The following is a 20,591-nucleotide window of genomic DNA, read 5'->3' on the forward strand; positions in this document are numbered from 1 at the left end:
TATTTTTACTAGCTATGTAAGTCACTTAAACTCATGATGCCTCCATTTCCCTATCTGTAATATGAAGATAATAATAGCACCTATCTCGTGATACTATTGTGTGGACCAAATGAAATTAATATATGTAAGGTGCTATAGAAATGTTAGGGCAGCTAGATGGCACAGTGGATAGAGCCGCAGGGCTAGAGTCAGAAAGACCTGAGTTCAAATCCACCTTCGGACACCAGCTGGGTGACCCTGGGCAAGTCACCCAGTTTGGAGAGAATGCTCCAGTTTGCCTCAGTTTCCTCATCTGTAAAATGATCTGGAGGAGGACATGGTGAACCACTTTAGTATCTTTGCCAATAAAACCCCAAATGAGGTCTTGAAAAGTCAGGCACGACTGAACAACAACAACAACATAGAAATGTTAGATATTCGTAGGGGTATGCTGGTAAATGTTTAACATTTGCGGTGGGAGGGGAGGTTCATTGTATGTCTAACAAGCTTTTAAGTTTAATCTACTTTGTTAACATTTTCTCCTTCACTCTCTTAAGTCTATACAATCAATAAAATAATAAATATAGCACTGATTTGTAGTGCTTACCAATTTTGGAGGTGTATCTGCTCATATTGAAAATTTAACATTTAACTCTCAAGAGCCCTTCCAAACTAGTATTGGCACACCACTGGATATTAGAAATAACTCACAGATATGACTCAAACCTAAATCTTCTGTGTCAAAAGGTTGCTTTCTACTTCTCCCTTGTCTTTAACTAGGACATCTGGTAGAGTGTCCTGTATCAGTGCAAATGGAAAGAATTCCAATTTCCTCTGGTATTCAGTTGTATAGACATGGTCATTATCTGTACCATTAAGATTTACCCCCCTTCCTCAAAATTGTTTGTTTATTTGTTTTTCTGAGAATCATACATCATCATTTCAAAGATCTGTGATTTTGTCCACCCTGGACTCTAATCCCACCATTGCAATCCTTCCAATGTCTTAGGAAACAGTCTTCATGAGTTACTGTGGTTGAAAATAATTCATCATTTAGTGGCCACACCTGTAGGTAGCAGTCTCTCCAAACTCACTTTGTCCTGACCTCAGACAACAGCTTCCAGTATGTCCCCAAAGCCATATTTAAAGTCTTATCAGCTTGATCAAGCCTGCCTGAGTTTGTGTTTCACTGGCATCACCTTTAATAGCCCAGTTTCACCTCTGTGCCATCTTAAGGCGCCAGAGCAGGACCTTTGTATTAGAATTCTGCATTTTAAATGGCATGTTCAGCCCTAGTTTATTCATGGCCCGGTAACCCAGTTCCCCCCACCCCCTTCACCCCGACCCGGGATTTATTATTTGCATTTGAGATGGAAAGAATTTTCTGCTCTTGCTGTAATCTTAGCATGAAACCCGAGCCAGCTCTCCACTGAAAAGTCAGGAAAATTTAGCAACCAGAGATCCAATTCTCTTAAGTCTATCACTTTGGAAACACAATACTGTGCAAGCTTTGTCATCTTTCTCTCCTCCAGTCCCTGTTGAATTTTTTTCTCTGTATAAAACAGACTAACTCTCCCCTTTCTCCTCCCCCTGGAAGATTTCATCATTCTTTCTTAAACATTATCCTTGCAGTTTATTCCAGAGAGAATTGTATGAATTATAATGATATTATGGATTAATTCAGAACTCCAAAAACAGATTATACTCATTGTTGCAGACTGTCTTATGACCGAAGATTACATAAACAGACTAACTAACTGACTTTCAGTAAGTAGATCCCTCACAAAAATTATGAGGATTTAGGTGGAGAGAGTATGTTGTGTAATGTTTGGATGGGTCTTTTGAAGTCCCTCCTAACACTCTCTAAACATCGTTTACTGAATTAATAGTGATTGTATGTTACACATAAAAATGTCCATGATACACAAATGTCAAATAAAGCAAACACCGGATACTGACGAGTTAGCTACCACTGCCAATTTTCCTTCCAGTTCAATATAATAGAAAAAAATGATAAGTAACAATGGGATAGTACCAATGGGATAGGTCAGTTTGAGCAGTACCATCAGAAAGTAACAGATTCTCTTGCCATTTCTGTTGATGAAAACATATGGGATTAGAAAAGTACATTCCAAACCGGGAGAAATAAGGGTTATTGTACGGTGACAACTTAGATGTAACTACTGCTCAGGTAGCCCCTGCCAGGCTAGGGAGTCCTTAGGCCAGAGAACAAATAAAGGCCCAGTTCAGGAGCTTGCAATAGTAGTTAAAAGTGGCCCCTAACTGCTCATTATGATATGGTGGAAAAACTGATATGGAATCAGAAAATCTGGATTCCAAATCCAACTTTGCCATTTATTACCTGTGAGGCTTTGGGTAAGTGACAACTTCTCTGGGCCTCACTTTCCTCATCTGTAAAAATCAGAGTGTGAAATAGAGGTCATCTAAGGTCCCTTTCAGTTATAAGCCTATGCTCCTAATTCAAGCTGTTACAAATTCAATAATAAATTGTTAACAAGAAATTTAAAGGCTTCATCTACCTCTGTTACACTACACATGCATTCCAACTCAATCCTCTAAAGCTGTAAGATATATCTACTTATTGAAAAAGTCAGGTAGTTTCTCAGTCTGTTGAAAGATAAAATTACTCATGCAGCTTTGTTCCCCAGGAGAAAGTGGAGAAATCCTTTTCTTTCTTTCCATGAGTATAAATAGTATCCAAATAGCCTTTTCAAAACTGGGGAGTCTTAAGTTTGAGGTAGGGAAAAAAATGTCTTTACCAGAGATTCTTGTTAACAACAGGTAAAGGAATACAAGGTTCTAGCTAGGCCACTGAAATAAGGAAGAAAAAATGTCTAAGGGAAACTGTATAATTTTGCAGAAAATGGCTCATTTTCATACATTACACTTCTGACTTGCTTTACCAAACAAAGCAAAATCACACAAACATATACACAGGGCAAATGTCAAAGTAGTCACTTGTCTGGCCCATCCATCTGTCCATTGTTTTTGTTTTTTTATTTAAATAACAGCAGAGTAGGAAAAATTCTAGACTTGGAGTCAGGAAAGATATAGGTTTGCACCCCAGCTCCATCACTTAATAGGTACATGTCTCTGAGCAGCTCACTAAGCTTTCTGGGCCTCTATTGCCTCATCTGTAAAATGGGGATAATAAAGATGCTTCATTATCTGCATAACAGAGGATGTTGTTGCGGGGAAAGGATGTTGTAAATCCCAACGTGCTACATAAACATGAGCTCTTATTCTCCCCATTGGGTGAGATTAGCTCCATTCTTTCACTTTAAAATCACCATGTTAAAGTCTGGTTCTGTTTTCATTTCTTTTGTTTCACGTTTCAAGTATAGCCGTGCAAAGCTATTTAGCCTGTCGAGTTGTGAAGCCTACTTTCCTATTCACCTAGACAAACCTTGGGGATGGAGAGAAAATCTGGATGACAACAAAAAGAGAAAATTAATATGTTAGAACTTCGTATTTCAACTTTCAGCTGACATTGTGGCAAGGTTTTTTTTTCCAGTTGCTTTGTATGGTCATGTCAAAAAGTGACCATGATTTATTGGGCCACCTACATAATTTCAATGCTCTTGATCTCCCTCCGGAAACTGTGACAAGTAAGGTTAAGTGCTGCATTAAGAGACAGTATGAGTAATGCTCCTCGTACTATACTCTGCTGGCACTGATAAAGAGTAAGAGGTGGAGAAAATAGGGATGCTAGACATGGCTTAAATCCATTCCAAACAAGAACTGACTTCTATTGGGAAAGTCATGCATACCTATACATGTACCTGTACATGTACATATACATATACATTTACATTTACATATATACACACACATACACACATATACATATATGCACACGTACATATGAGTATGTATGTGTCTATGTGTATATTGTATAGTATACATATATGTACATGTGTATGTGTGTACCTATCTACACACATATATGCAGAAAAATACCACACATACTTTTAGTTTTAGCCTCCTTGTCCTTGTGCTTTCATGTACATAGCCAACCATGAATTTTATGTTAACAGCCCATTGTTGTTCATTCAATTATCAATTGTTTCCCATTGTTTACCAAATAAAGTATCAATTCCTGGTCTTGGTGTTCAAGACCTCCCACCACCTGGTTTCAGTTCTCCTGTCCAACCTTAATTCCTACTACTGGACTTCCTTTCAATTAATCTCTTTTTCCAGTCAAACTGGACTTCTCTCCCTCCCCACTTCTTGTCCTGCCCTTTTCTGGCTCTGAGTTATTGTTCATAAGGAGTGTATGGGGTGTGCAGGGAGGACTAGTGCCTCTGGTGTGAGGGCTTGCTGAGCCCTTTTTCAGGGCTGCTCATCCATCTTTGATGTTCACCTGATTCATTCAACTCTCACCTGTGGCTCCAAGAAGCTGTAGCCTGGATGGCAGCTACACTCTGGTAAAAATGTCTCAGCAGACGAGCTAAACCAGGTTGAGGGTAACTGACAGACTTCACACCCATTCGTGAGTCAGGGAGATGTCTACCCCAAACGCTGGAAGACTTCCCCCAGTGGAATGGGTGGATGAAAACAATTTGTCCCAACAGCCGTGAAGGTGGCTGAAGCAGGTGCTGTGGAGCACTTAGAGCTTGGTCAGATATCAAAGACGCCAAGGTCATCCACTGCATCCTGGACCACTGCCAGTTGTCTTGACTTTTGTCCTGCCATTTGACTTTGATGACTCTGGAAGAGAGAGTGAGGCTGATGACTTTGCAACTCTGCCTCACTTAAATCCAATTCATGCACAAAGCAAGACATTGCCCGTCATCCACCGTTTTACTCCAACATCATGATGTATTGGTCCTCTTCAAAAACAAAGGACAAAAAAAAATTGCTCATACTGTCAACTGGGCCCAGAATAAGTTCGCCATCTCCATTTATTGATGTCCCTCATTTCCTCCAAGGTCAGACTCATAAACCATCCACCAGGAAGACTTCTCTAGCTTCCCACCTCCTCAAATTTCCCATCGAATTTGGTCCAAAAGCACTGCTTTGTGCTTATTTTACTCACCCTGATATCTTAGTTATTTGTATTCTTGTCCTTTCTGCTGTTAAATTATAAACTCCTTGAGAACAGGGTCCATACATAAATATGTGTATGTATACCTTCACCTATTTTAACATATTTCTAGTCATAATTACAGATATATAAATATTTTAAAATATATGTAAACATAATTTATATATAATAAATATATACATAAATATGTATACCTAACAGTGCTTTGCTTAATTAATCAAATTTATTAATTATTAATTAATTAACTAAAACATTTGTTGAACAAAATCATTGAAATCCACTCACCTTACTATGTGTGGTATACATATTTTGCCCAGTTTATCACATGTGAAAACAAATGAGGAAAGAATAGTCTTTCAATGAGATAGTACTTTATTGTGGAAAATGCTCTGGGATAACTATAGTAACAATACATTCACATCTCACTTTAAGATTCACAAAGTATTATACTCATCACAATTCTGTGAGGGACATAGCACAAATATCGTTTTTCCCATTTTATGGATGAAGAAACTGAGGTTCTGAAAAGTTAGATCATTTGCTCATGATCACAAAGCTATTAAGCATCTGAGGCAGAATTTTAACCCTGATAGTCTTTCTCCAAATTCACTGCTCTATCCATCAAATAATTTGTTGTTTTTCAGTCATTTCAGTCATATCCAACTCCTCATGATCCCATTTGGGGCTTTCTTGGCAAAGATACTAGAGTGGTTTGCCATTTGCTTCTCCAGTGCATTTTATAAAGAACTGAGGCAAACAGAGTTAAGTGACTTGCCCAGGTTCACACACCTAGTAAGTGTTTGAGGCCAGATTTGAACTCAAGTACTCCTGATTCCAGACTCATAGTGCATTCCAAATCACTATAACATGCTATGATAGTTCAAAAGACCTAGAGTTCATGGGGGCCCTGATGGAATGTAAACTCCATGATGGTAGGGACTATTTCATTTTTTAAAACTGCGTATTCATAATGCCTAGCAAAATGCCTGACATAGCGTTTTTGTTGTTGAATTATCTGTTGTTCAGTCATGTCCAACTCTCCATGACCCCATTTGGGGTTTTCTTTGATAAAAATACCCTAGTGGTTTTCCATTTCCTTCTCCATCTCATTTTACAGATGAGGAACTAAGGCAAGTAGGGTTAAGTGACTCTGACATATAACAGATATTTAATAAATGCTTGCCGAGTTGAATTGAGAGTTCTCTTACAGCAAACTGTTTCTGCTTTGGATACTGAAAATATCCCTTCTTTCTACCCATTTTCCCCGGGCTGACATTTTTCAAAAATTTCCATATTAAATGCTTTCATTCCTATTTGATTTACCATACAATACTTTGCCACGGTAAGGAGTATTGTGACCAGTGCCTGGTTCTATCTTTTGGTCAGGACCCTGGGCACACGGCTGTTGCTCAAACTGTTAACTCCATTTGTCAAGAGTTCTCAGATATTCACCAAACTCCCTATGAGGGCCTGCAGGAAACAGGCCCTCACAGCATCCGGCTGCTCTTCACCTCATGGTTCTTCCCCTTTGTGGGACATCCTAGGGGTTATATCTGCATTATCAGAATAAATATAATGGCTTGGGTCCTCCATCCTACTCAGGAAAAATTCTAACTCCCTGCTGTCACTGAGTGTGGTTAAAGTTACTTATGAGGTATACTATATTAAACTTTAACCAGAGTGGCAACAATAAGCCAAACTCAGGGTGGCACAGTGCAAAAAGCACCAGTCTGGAATCAGGAAGACCTGAGTTCAAATCCAGCCTCAGACACTACTAGTTGTGTGACCCTGGGCAAGTGGCTTAACCCCTGCTTGCCTCATCTATAAAATGGGAATAATACCTCCCAGAGTTGTTATGAGGATTAAATAAGATAATAATTGTAAAGCAACTAACCAACTAATTAAATGAAATAAGTTAAATAATTATAAAACAATTAACTAACTTAAATTAATTAAATAAAAAATTAAATAATTGTAAAGCAATTAACACAAAACCTGAAACATAGTAAGTGCTATATAAATGCTGGCTATTATTATTATTAATGATAATAACGATCAACCCAGAGCATTTCTTCCTAGCCCCAGAGTTCTACTTCAACTCATCAGCGATAGCAAAACAGTGTGAATTTCAGAGCATTTGGGATAACTGGGAGTGGCCAAGTGTTTGAACCCACAACTTTTTACTCATAAAACTGATAGTAGAGCAGCTTATAACTGATGCCTGAGGGACTAGGAGAAGCTGCTGCTCTCTCCCAAAGCTAACACAAGCTACACACAGACAGCAGCCAACACTGGCGTCACTCCTGGAGGGGACAGCCTCCTATAGCGTTCAAAGCTTATGAATTGCCTGAGTTACGTATTCGATCTCTCTCCTGGCCACACTATACCCCATTTAAGGGATGAGCCAACCTGGGGTGGGCTCAGCATAATTAATTGTTCAATTTGATCAGCTCAAGAGGTGAGTCAGAGAAGTCTCCTAACATGAAGTGTTCAAAGGAGGGAGCAAAAGGTAATCTGCATGACAAGCGGCTCAAGGCATCAGCTTAATGTAAGGCTCTTCAAGGCTCTTTGATAAGCAGGGAATCAGAAGCCCTGAGCAAAAGACTAGCATCGCAAAGATGATAACATAATTAGGCTCCTCTGTAAAAAATGGTCTCCAGAGAGGCTTTTTTTATCAGTAGAAATTGCAGAGGCCCAGTTAGAGAAGAAGTTGCAGAACTTTCTGACTCCTACTCTTATTCAAAATCACCTCATTCTTCCTATGATGGTTCCTGGACTTCATCTTGATTCATTGCGAACTGAACATTATCACAAAGTGATATTTCATTTTGTTCTCCACATTCCTGAATTTTCAAGCAGAATATTGATGAAACTTACAGCTTAAAAAGTTGCTATATCTGAATTCATCGGCAAGTATCATAGGATGTATGTTTCCTATGTTCTGCTGGGCCTGGGCAATAATAGAGAGGTTTTGTAGTAGAGGACAGCTCTACTTTACTCTAGAGGAGCAGAAAGATCTGAGTTCAAATCCAGCCTCAGACACTTACTAGCTGTGTGACCCTGGACAAGTCACTTAATCCTGTTTGCCTCAGTTTCCTCATCTGTAAAGTGAGTCGGAGAAGGAAACGGCAAACCATTCCAGTACCTTTGCCAAGAAAACCACAAATGGGGTCACAAAGAGTCAGAAACAACAGAAGAATGGCTGAACAACAACAACAAAATTCACATCAGAAGCCTCTCCTTTAATTTCTGTAATGTGAAGTTCTGTCATCTCAATAGTTACATCTTCTGTTGAGTCTATATGCATCCACATCGGTCTCTTCAAACAAGTTCCATTCTTCTCATCAGAACTGACTCCCCTTCAGCCTTCAGAATTTCCTTCTTGGGAGTTTTTCATCCTTCTTACGCTAATTTTTCCTGAAGTATTTTATTCTATGAAATTCTACCAATTCTTTCTCTGAATCCCCTTTCCCCAATTCTGGGACATATGTCAGACTATACCAGGCTATCCTCTCTTTGACCACAAACTCTAGGAGGAAGTGGTCACTTTCTCCAGAGTTCTCATCATTTCCACCCCAGCAACCGGTTCCTTCCCATAAGTGAAAATCTGATCCAAAATAAAATGTCTCCTTGCTGGTTCCTCTACTTTTGAAGGATGAAACTATCAATAAGATAAGTCAAGAAGTTATTATTCTACTTTTGTGTAAAACACTGTGTAGCACACTCTCCAGTCTCTGCAGTCCAAAGACCAGCCTACCATGGGAAAAGGGGGAGGCACAAAGAAGGGACCACTGCTCAAAATGGGTAGGAGAATGATGACCACACACAGAAAGAAGGCAAAATTACTCAATTATTATTTTATTTCATCTTCTCTGCTAAGGAATAGGATCTTTGAACTAGAAAGAACAGAACAAAAATGTCCAATAAGAAGGCAAAACCCAAAATAAACAAAGGAATAGTATGAGAGTACCTAGCTGTCATCCAAGAGTTCAAGTGTCACCAGGAGAAGACAAATAATACACCAAGGTATTGAGAGAACCAGTATATGAGATTATTGAGCCACTTTCCTTGATCTTGCAAATATCTTGGTGAATTGGAAAGATGCTATAAGATTAGAAGAGTACTGATACACTCTCCTCCCTCCTCCCTTCTTGACTCCTTAGTGAACCAGTTCAGTTCTTGAATCTCTTGCCCTCTTATCCCATTACTCCTGCCAAGCCTCAACCCTGGATTACTCCCGCCATCTACTGCCTTCACTCCTACTCATATGATGCTGAATGAAGCTGGAGAAAATAATAAAATTATGTTGACTGGGTCCACTATAAATTTATGTTTCCTAATCTTAACCAGGTCCTCACTGCTGCAAGATAAAAATCTTATCTCTCCCTAATTAACTTACTATTCCACTCACTACAACAGCTCTTTCAAACTTTTTCATCACTCCTCAAGCCTCCCATAGCTCCCTCTTCCCCTCCCCACACACACTGTCAACTGAGAAATCTGCGTCATAGTTCTCTAAAAAAAATTGAAGGTTTTCCCTAAGAGTTTTTCCCCCTCCTCCTCAACTCACATCTCTCAGTTACCTTCTAACACCATCTCTGTCTTTTTTATTTATTTATTTTTAGTTTTCACCATTTGCTTCCATAAGATTTTGAGTTGCAAATTTTCTCCCCATCTCTCCCCTCCCTCTCCACCCAAAGATGGTGTGCAATTTGATATAGGCTCTACATATACATTCATATTGAACCTATTTTCACAATAGTCATTTGTAAAGAAGAATGAGAACTGATGGGAGAAACAATGAGAAAGAAGAAACCAAAAAAAAAAGAAAGAAAAAGAGAGCAAATAATGTGCTTTGACTCCAAATAATATGCATTCAGACTCCATGTTTTTTTTTTCTTGATATAGACAGCATTTTCTATCATGAGTCTTTTGGAGTTGTCTTGCATCCTTGCATTGCTAAGAAGAAACGAGTCTATCAAAGTTAGTCATTGCACATTGTGATTGTTACTGTGTACAATGTTCTCCTGGTTCTTCTCACTTCACTCAACATCAGTTCATTCAAGTCTTTCCAGGTTTTTCTGAAGTCTGTCTGCCCATCATTTCTTATGGAACAATAGCATTCCATTACATTTATATACCACAATTTGTTCAGTCATTCCCCAACTTATGGTCATCCCCTCAATTTCCAGTTCTTCACCACCACAAAAACAGCTGCTATAAATATTTTTGTACATGTGGGTCCTTTTCCCATTTATATGATCTCTTTGGGATACAAACCTAAGAGTGGTATTCACCATCTCTGTCTTAACCCCTATCTCACATAATGAGTTGGCCTTTCCCTTACCAAGGCAAACGCCTCTACATGCTCAAGGGATCCCATCCCATTCCATCTTCTCTAGCAGATTTCCCCTTCTGTCATTCCTTATTTTCATTCTCTCCTTCTCTACTGGCTGCTTCCCTACTGTCTACAAACATACCCATGAATTCCCCATTGTCTAAAAGCTCTTTCTTGATCCATCCATCCTCACTCTATATAGTCCATATCTTCCCTTGATTTTATGACTAAACTCCTTGAGATAGCCATTTTATAAGAGTTTCTCTACTTCCATTGCTCTCTCTTCTTAACTCTCTGCAATTTGGCTTCTAAACTGATCATTCAAGTAAAACTCCTCTCTCCAAAGATACTAATAATCTTTTTATTGCCAAATCTAATGGTCTTTTCTCAATCCTCATCCTTCTTGACCTCTCTGGAGCCTTTGACAGTGTGGATCATCCTCTTCTCCTTGATACTTTCTTCTGTCTAGGTTTTCATAACACTATTTTCTCCTACTTCTCCTCCTACCTATCTGACTTGTCTTTTTCAGTCTCCTTTGCTGGATCTTCATCCAGATCACACCTACTAACTCTAAGAGTCCCATAGGGCTCTATTTGAGATCCTCTTCTCTTGTCTCAGAATGCTATTTCATTTGATCTCATCAGCTCCTATGGTTTTAATTACCATCTCTACAGTAAAGATTTTCAAATCTATTTATCCATCCCTAACCTCTCTGCTCACTTCTAGCCTCTCATCACCACCTGTCTATTAAAATTCTCAAACTGGATGCCCATTAAACATCTTAAACTCAATATGTCCAAAACTGAACTCATCTTTCCCTCAAAACCTCTTCCTTTTCCTAACTTCCCTATTACTGCTGAGAGAATTCCCACTTCCCCAAATTCACAACCTAGGTGTCATCCTCAACTCTTCAATATCCCTCACCCTTCATATCCAATCTGTTGCCCAGGCCTTTTGATCTTATCTGCATAATATGTCTTATATATGCCTCTTTCTCTCCTTGGACACTATCACCCCACTAGTGCAGACCTTTATCACATCCTGATTATTGCAATAGCCTGTTGGCTGGTCACCCTGCCTCAAGTCTCTCCCCTCTCCAAGCCATCCTTCTCTCAACTTCCGAAGGAATCTTCCTAAAGCAAAGGTCTGACCATGACACCGCCCCACCCCCAACTCAATGACCTCCAGTGATTCATTTTGTCTGTCACCTCCAAGAGCAAATATAAAATCCTGGGAACTCTAGTGGTTCTTCCCTCTGTTGATCATTTCTAGTTTGTTGTGTATATAGCTTATCTGTTCATAGTTGTTTCCATGTTGTCTTCCTTATTAGACTTCCCATAGCTCCCTTTTGAGTAGAGACTATTGTTTGCCTTTCTTAGCAGACACTAAAATTTATTGACTTACTGACTGAGAAGAACAAATTCAAAAGGTTTTTTTTTTCCAAAAATGAGAAGCAAATGGAATGTACAAATTATGGTAAGTTTGGCTTCAATTCCTGGAAAAAAATGTAGAATATTTTATTGAAGAATTGACTAGTAAGCATCTAGAAAAGAGGTGATCATAAAGAACAAATATGATTTCTTCAAGAACAGGTCCTGAACAGACTAACCTTATTTCTTGTTTTATAAATATGGTTACTAGACTCATAGATGAAAGTGATGCTGTGGATGTTGTTTACTTATATTTTAGCAAAGGCTCTTGCAAAAGATCTATTCTGATCTTTCTGAATCTATCTGATTCTATTCTTATAGGAAAGAAGAAAGATATGAGCTAAGTGTTATAGGAATTGATATAATATGTAAGAACAAGAGCCCAATTGTTAAATGGTCAAAAAGAAACAGTTTTCAAAAGAGGAAATTCAAGCTATCAAATGAAAGAATGTACCATATCATGAAAGTAATCAATATTTTAAGGACTCCTAGGAGTCTAGTTGACTCCTAGGAATCAGCTAGAGGCAATTGATCAGTGAAACCATAGGGAAGAAAGAAAATATGTGAAAACATACATTTCTCAACAGCCTTGAGTTTCTATTTCCATTGTCCTTGAAAAGACTTCTTTTCTTAAGTTTGGGTCAGTAGAAAAAAGGAGCCATGTGCCCCGTGGTCCATGTAGAGAGCAAGCAGTATCTATATTCAGAATCACATTTTCTAACCTACCTGCTGTGACCAGAGCAGTGCCAGAGATCCAAACCTCCTACCAAGATCATAGAAGTAAGAACTGGTGAAAAGAGTTAGATCCGAACTCAGTGAACAAATTTTATGCTGTAATCTCTTACTAATGAATTAATTATATGACAGCCAGTTTGTTTATACATTGCAGAAATCAGGGGGATGAGCTAAGCATGGGTAAATCATAAAGGGCAACTTTAGCATCCACATGACCTATCACACTGATCACATACCCTTTAATCTATAAATACCAGTATTAGGTTTATATTCAAAGAATTATCCAAGGAAAAAAAGAGAAAAGGTGAGCTAGATAGATATCGATAAAATAGACATAGATACATACATATATCTATGCATATATGCACTAGTATATGTTTCTATGAATATACATGCATGTATATATATGCTAGTATATGTGTATATGAATATACATGCATGTATATGTGATGTGCATGTTTGTATTACATGCATATGTATATATGTATGTTCACATGTGAATATATTTAAATCATAGTTACACTTTTTTTGCAATAGCAAAGAATTAGAAGAAACATTCCATCAACTGGAGAATGGCTGAATAAAGTGTGGGATTTGAATACATTGGAATATTATTGTGCCACAGAAATGATAAATAAGAAGAATTCAGACTTGAATTTATATGAACTGATGTGAAGCAAAGTAAGCCATACCAGTAGGACAATGTACATATGATCACAATAATGAAAAGGAAAGCTTTCCATGATTCTGAGCTATTCCCTGGCACAGGCACACACATACAGAGTAGCAACGTTCTGCTTTTAATAGGAATATTTTTTCAGGGAACTCTCTTAGACTTTTAGGTATAGAACAGATGCCAGGCTCATTGGTAGAGGAAGTTTCTTCATTGGGAATTCAGTGAAATCAGAGAGTTAGATAAAAAAAAAAATGTTTTTCAGAGATGCTACATAGCAAAGAGTCACAACTGTGAATGATACAAAGAACAATGCAAAGACACTCAAGAATGGGGATAATTAGGCTTTAGCAAATTATCAAGACACTTGTGCGCACAAAGTGAGGTAAATAATAATCATTCAAGAAATGTATAACCAGAAAAGGAGGTGGGTCAGTCATGAAAGATGAATAGCCCAGGTGCTGCCCTGTCAATGGAGCTATAAAAGACCTAGAGGAGGTTCTTTATCCCACTGGACAGATTCTCAAAGGAGAATGGGAGGACCTGGACAAGAAATGTTCCAGACAAGAAGGTGTTGATGGGTTGGGAGCTAAACTACTGGAGAGAGGAATGACATCAATGAGATCACAGGTCCACCAAAGACTGCTTGTTAAAAAAAACAAGGCAAAACCACTGCAACAGGAAGAGACTCGCTGGAGACTGGAGAAAAATTACTGCAGAAATTCAGTGTGTACGCTAAATAAACCTACTTTTCCTTTAAGATTTGCCCTTAAAAAAATAATGGATTTTACATTTGTAGCAAAATTTCTAAACAGCAAAAAAAATAATTTTGGGGGGATGATTTGGCTAATCCCTTTTAAGTTTTCTGTTTCTTGGTTAATTTTTCTAAATGTTTCCCCTAACCATTGGATTAAAGGCCATGATTATAGTGAACTTGCCTAGTTGTTACTTTCTAACTATGTTTTAAGCCAAGTAGGACTCAATAATCTTAATTTCTATAAAATGGATATAAGTACATAATAATAATTGCTAACATTCATGTAATGATTACTATGTGCCAGTCATTGGGCTGTTTTACCATTATTATCTCATTTGATCCTTGCAACAACCCTGGAAGGTAGGTTCTATTATTATCCTCATTTTACAGATGAAGAAACTGAGGCAGACAGAGGTTAAGTGACTTGCCCAGGGTCATACAGCTAGAAAGTATCTGAGGACACATTTGGACTCAGGTCTTTCTGACTCCAGGCCAGTGCTCTATCCATACAGCACCTCGCTATCCCACAGGGTTGTTTGGGGACCACATTTTGTAAACCTTAAAGCACTTTATAAATGGGAGTTGTTGTTATTATTCCTCAAAGACAGAGACTGCCCAGCAGAGGACTGTGCACACAGAAGGTGCCCAATCAATGTGGAAGCAAAGAAAATGGGAATTAAGAAGGAGGTCAGAGTTGGAACTCATGCAAATTGCCTAAATATTCCTGAAATCCTGGGGACATTTTTGCCACCATATTATGAATTTTCCTGAGATATCACAAAACTTTCACTTCCAGACTGTCTGGGCAATAATTTTATGTTCCTTGGAGTTTATCCTCTGAAAAAAAAAAAGGCAAAATTCCCTTCTCCCAACAAATACATTCTATTCATGTCTGGTCTCCAGCCTTCCAAATCTCTCAAAAGGTACGGTCACTGTTGTTGAGCTCTTGAGATGATGCACAGATCAGAGACTGAATTCTGGAAAGAGATGGCATTCAAACTGTTCCCCTTTCCAGGTAATAAACATTATCTTAATCTCCTTACCCCAACCTTTTCACTTCACCATTGAGTTCTTGAAAGCTGATGTAAATCTCCCTTCAATCTCTTTTTCTGCTTAGAGAGGGAAAAAAAAACAAAAACTTTTTCTTTCTAATGGAAGTACTGTGCTGTGACTGGATTTGTGATTGCAGCATGTCAAAATGCCAAAAAAGAAAAAAATTCTCAAAAATGACATTTTCAGAAACTCGAGGGAGATATGCTGTAATCCTAAACAAGCATCTTTATTTCTCAACACTGAAATTTGTTCGTTTCCTTCTCAAGGGTCTTAATAAACCTCAAAGAAGCACACAATACTTAATGAACACAATTTAAGGGTCGATTCACCCCTTGGTACTCCGGCATAACTCTCATTACTGTCAAAACATCTCTCACTTGCATCTGTGAGTTCTCTTCTTTCAAGTCAGTTTCTATTCAATTTTTTTCTCTAACTGCTGTCTTTTTTTTCTCAGCTTCACTGACCTGACTCTTCCAAGTATACACATGTTGCTATGAGACTAATCAACTAAGGGGAACTAATTTCTATTCCTTTTCTTTGTCAGTTTTGAGAAAAACATCAACAAATTTTAAAATAGTATGAGAGTAACTCTATGAATCCCCAGTGTCATGTGACAGACAGGAGGTTGCATAATAATGCTCTATTTCCATGGATATGGCCATAAATCAGAGAACTCTATACTCTCCAAAGAATCAAAATTACAGATGTTAGAAAGGGCAAAGGAGATATTCATGGCAGTGATAAGAAGGCTGCATCATCAAGGGTTTGCCCACAAGGAGTTACTGTAAAAGATATCACCTTCACCTCTTGGAATGCCTACCTTCTATCAAGGTTCAACTCACAATGTCATCTCCTTCAAGAGGGCTTCATTGATTTCCCAGCTGTTAGTGCACTCCCCCATCATTGTGTATATTTTTGTCAATATCCTATTTATACATGTTGCATCTTCTAGTAAAGTATAACCTCCTTGAGAGTTAAGAACTGATTCACTTTTGCATTTGTATCCTTAGCAACTGGTACTTAATAGATGCTTCGGAATTAATTGTTTGATTGAAATGTTCAATCAGAAAAAGAAATGGACCAGTTTATCACCTAGGAGGGAAGGAAATTTGAAAGTATTTAAGTGATATCATACAACTCCTTATCACTTATACAGTACTGAGTTCATATTACATTCTTTTTTTAATGTTTATTTGTCTGATATTTGGATATTTGGAAATTCATCTGAATTTCCCAAACATCAACAAACATAACCATTTCCATGTACAAAGAACAGAAAAAGGATCATACGTGAAATGATCGAATCTCATTTTATGTATATATATATATATATATATTATATACTAACTACAGCATCTCATAAAGGCATCAATTGAATGTGAATGCCTCATCACCTAATCAAGTGCAACTACATTCTGTGACTACATCACCTGAGTTGGTAGGCAAACCCCTTCCTTTATCTTATATCTGTGTTGGTCATCCTTCTGAATATATGTCTATACCTTTAGCTAAGGACTCCACCTTGCCAACACTAGGTGATTCTGTGCTGATACTGAAAAGGCCTTTCGTTGACCATGTAGGATATATCTCCAATATGATAACTGTCTGAAAATTTATCCCAGAAACCCCAGAGTGTGTTTGAGAGCTCCAAATGTAAGAAGGTAATCTATTTGGAAATAAAACTTTCCCAAACTTCAATATCCAGAGGAAAGTTAAAGATTTACTGATTTTAATTGAATTTCAGTCTCTATTTTGCCCTGCAAAAGAACAGTTTTTATAGTTTTTTCATCTGTGGTTTTCTAATACCATATGTCTATGCACTTAATGCAAATATCCCTAACTGCATTTCTCATTTCTCTATTTATAGTTTTATTGCGGGTTTTTTTAAACACCACAGTCATTCCCTCCTCCATTGTCCATGCTGTACTATTTTGTATAACAAAGAAAAACAATGAAGCAAAAACAATAAAAATTTTTTATACCTGATAGTGTATGAGACACTCTTCTTCCATATCCATACTTTCCTGTGCATCGCACACACACACACACACACACACACACACACACACACACACCCCCCTACCTCTTTAACCCAAGAGGAAGCAAGCATGTTTCAACATTTTTTCTCTGAAATCAAGACTAATCATTACAACCCATTAGAGTCTTGCTGCCTTTTTCTCTCTCTCTTTTATTTCACTGTGTAGTATTATCTCTAATTAATTTCCTCACCCTAAGGAGTTTCTGGTATATTTTCACCCCGTCTAGGAAACATCTGGGTGAAAGTCTATATCAAAGGAATTTGGGAGGTAAGTCTACCATTTCTACAACCCAATCTGTTCAGTGTTGCTAGTTTTTTAATTCTTTACGCATTTCTCTTTTTTACCACACAAGATGAAGGAGAAATGGAAGGCTGTGACACACAATAATGAGGTTATCATATTTAATTCTATCCATGTAAGAGGGACAATCTGTGACCATCAGAAGATGAAGCTCGTCTTGCCCTGCTTTGTTATTTTGAATCCTCATTTATCCCTAGTCATTCATAATCCTGAGGTCCTAACACTCTTTCAACTGGGACTTGACAAAGAAACCACATTGTCATTTAAGCATCTTATTATTCAATTCCATATTCCTAAATCTCATTTTTCCAGCTTCCCTGAGTTAAACATTACATTTTATTTCAGCTAAATCACCCCTGTAATGGGCTGGATCTCAGTCTGCTAGAGATTTTGATGACTTCTCCATTGATGGAACGTAAAACAGTGTCTAACATATATACATTTTTACAGTTTAATTCTGGGCTCCCAAAAGATAAATTGTGAACCAAATGGGGAAAGAGACATGAATAAATAATACCAGCAGAACAGAATAAAATATGTAGAAAAAGTTAAGCCCCTCTCAGTAAATGTCAAGTATGAAATTGTTTTATATAATTTTATTCATTGGACCTAACTTACTCCCATAAGATTTCATTTGATTTTCATAGATTGATACCATTTTAGTCTGCATTCCAAGTATTAGATCAAAATATTACCAGTACTATATAGCAGTTTTTTGTATGATACAGAACTAGACCTAATGTCAGTATATTCTCCACAAATTCAAAGCCAGGTATTCAAACAGCTTATGCATTGGACTTAGTTGTATTCCACTATGTAAATGTGTGGTCAAATAGGTATATGGGGAGTGAGGAATCAGTCTCCACTACCACTAGTAAGTATAATACTAGCGCTCCAATGGATCTGTCATCCCATCAATGTGGCTATCTCTTCCAATGATATGGATCACAACCACTGCATGCTTGCTCATCCTGTGTAACTTTCATCTAATTTCTCCCATATATTTGCCTCATGAGATCTACCCAATATGTTTGAGATCCTTCCTAGTATTCTCTTCTCATTTCATGGATACTAAAGGATCACAGAGACTATGCACCCACCATCTCTTACTCTCATCACTTAACCAGCCAATCTCCTTTTCCAGGTTTACATTTCTGTGAGAATATCCTTTACACTGCATCATTTATAATGTGTCACAGCCTACTCATGACCAATGTCATTTCCCTCTACATTTCCCTTTCAATGGTCTTCAACTTCAAGTCTTTGGAACCAGTAGTATTCCCTGACTGGCAACCTTATATCATCACCAGAAGAATATTTGCAATACTGGCTGTGTTAGTTAGCACATGCCTGTGGTCCCTGCTGCCAGGAGAGGCTGAGGTTAGTGGATTTCTTGAGTGCAGGAGTTCAGAGCTTCAAAAGAGCTAAAAGAAACAGAAAAAGAAAGAGAGAGATAAAGAAAGAGAGAAAGAGAGAGAGGAAGGAAGAGAGAGAGAGAGGGAAGGAGGGAGAGAGAGAGAGAAAGGAAGGAAAGAAGATAAAAAAGAATACAATATTGGTATTTTTAAAAGATGGGCTTTTGTTTCAATAAGAATCTGGAGGTCATTAAAAGGATTATGCAATTTCTCAAAAGTGATCCAGCCCACTCTTTTTCAATTCAGGACACAAAATTCATTGTCCATTTGTAGTATCTGTCATATATAGATATATAGATATAGATATAGATATAGATATACACACACATATATGTACATATACATATGTACATATATATGTACATATATATGTTTGTATGTATATTTGTATACACATATTGTATGTATACATACATACACACATACAAGGAGAAAGAGAGAGAGATAGCTATAGAATGTCTACACAACTGAACATCATAGTCTGAATAATGGTTCTTCTTCATCTTCCTGGGTTTTCCTGTATAGGAAATGGTTATGAATCAGATTTAAAAGGGTATGCATAGTTCTAGGGCTTAATGCAATCAATACAATGTCATCTGACATGTCTTGGAAGAGGAACATGTAAAAGACTCCACCATCTATAGCAAGGATTAACCTGGAGTCCACAGTTGCCCAAGATAGATTTTAGGAGATCTGTAAACTTGCATGGGAAAAAAATTACATCTTTATTTTCCCTAGCCTGCAACTGAAATTTAGTATTTCCTGCAATTATGAATTTTTAAAATTATTCTGAGAAAGGATACATAGGGTTCACAATACCAAAAAATGGTTAAAAGTCACTGATCGTCAGAGAATCTCTCTTCTATTTGGACTCTGTATTAGGCCTCCCTGTGACAGTGACAAAAACCATTTGCAAGCATACACCTCCCTGTTTTATGCCTCATTTGATATTAGTAATCAGGAACTTGAATAAGTTATCTGTAATGTTATGTCTTTCAAAGAATATTGTCTGATTTTGACATATACTCGGGAGACAGTTTGTTGAGAATGGCCCATAAGGTAGCATTTTGCTTACTGAATCAAGTTTCTTTTTTATAGTTAAAAAAAATTAATGAATAGTAAGTATAATGCAGTCTTATACTCTCTACATCTTCATGTGGTCTATTATGGAATATCACTTGTGAAAACCTGCCTATTGCTTCTAATATTCTCATCAAGGATGCACTTGAAAATGTTCAGATTATTCTTGTAAAATTAATGCAGCTGGGGAAGTTGGCATATGAGTTAGATTTTTTTACCATCTATGTCTACTTTTGCCTTGACCACACCAAGAACCAAAGTATATGCTAGTAAGGAGATCAATAAGATTTTATCTTGGACAATATAGGGCACAAAAGTCAGAAATTTTGTTGCTGGTACACACACACATACAAATACGCTTGTACATACATACACACATGAAAGACAAGAACGTGAACCCGGCCTGCTTCACCTACTTTTTCATTTGCATCACAAAGGTCTTAGAATTGAGTTTCACTTGTGTAGTTCAGCCTCCAAACAGATCCTGTGAGGGGATTTTAGACAGTTTCCCTAAAATGTATTTTAGGGACCAAAGGCTTATGATTAAAAGAGCATTACAAGGAACTTTCCAAACTCAATTCTGATAGTTGTAAGGCACCATGGACCTCAAATCCATACCAGACAATAACAGTCAAACAACATACTTAATCCCACCCTAGATCATTCCACTTCCTTCTCTTAGTTCCTTGACTAGATATGGAGACTCATGGTTTCAGCTATGGAC

This window comes from Vombatus ursinus, unplaced genomic scaffold (genome assembly GCF_900497805.2).
Source record: "Vombatus ursinus unplaced genomic scaffold, bare-nosed wombat genome assembly UNPS02015255.1, whole genome shotgun sequence".
Lineage (NCBI taxonomy): Eukaryota > Metazoa > Chordata > Mammalia > Diprotodontia > Vombatidae > Vombatus > Vombatus ursinus.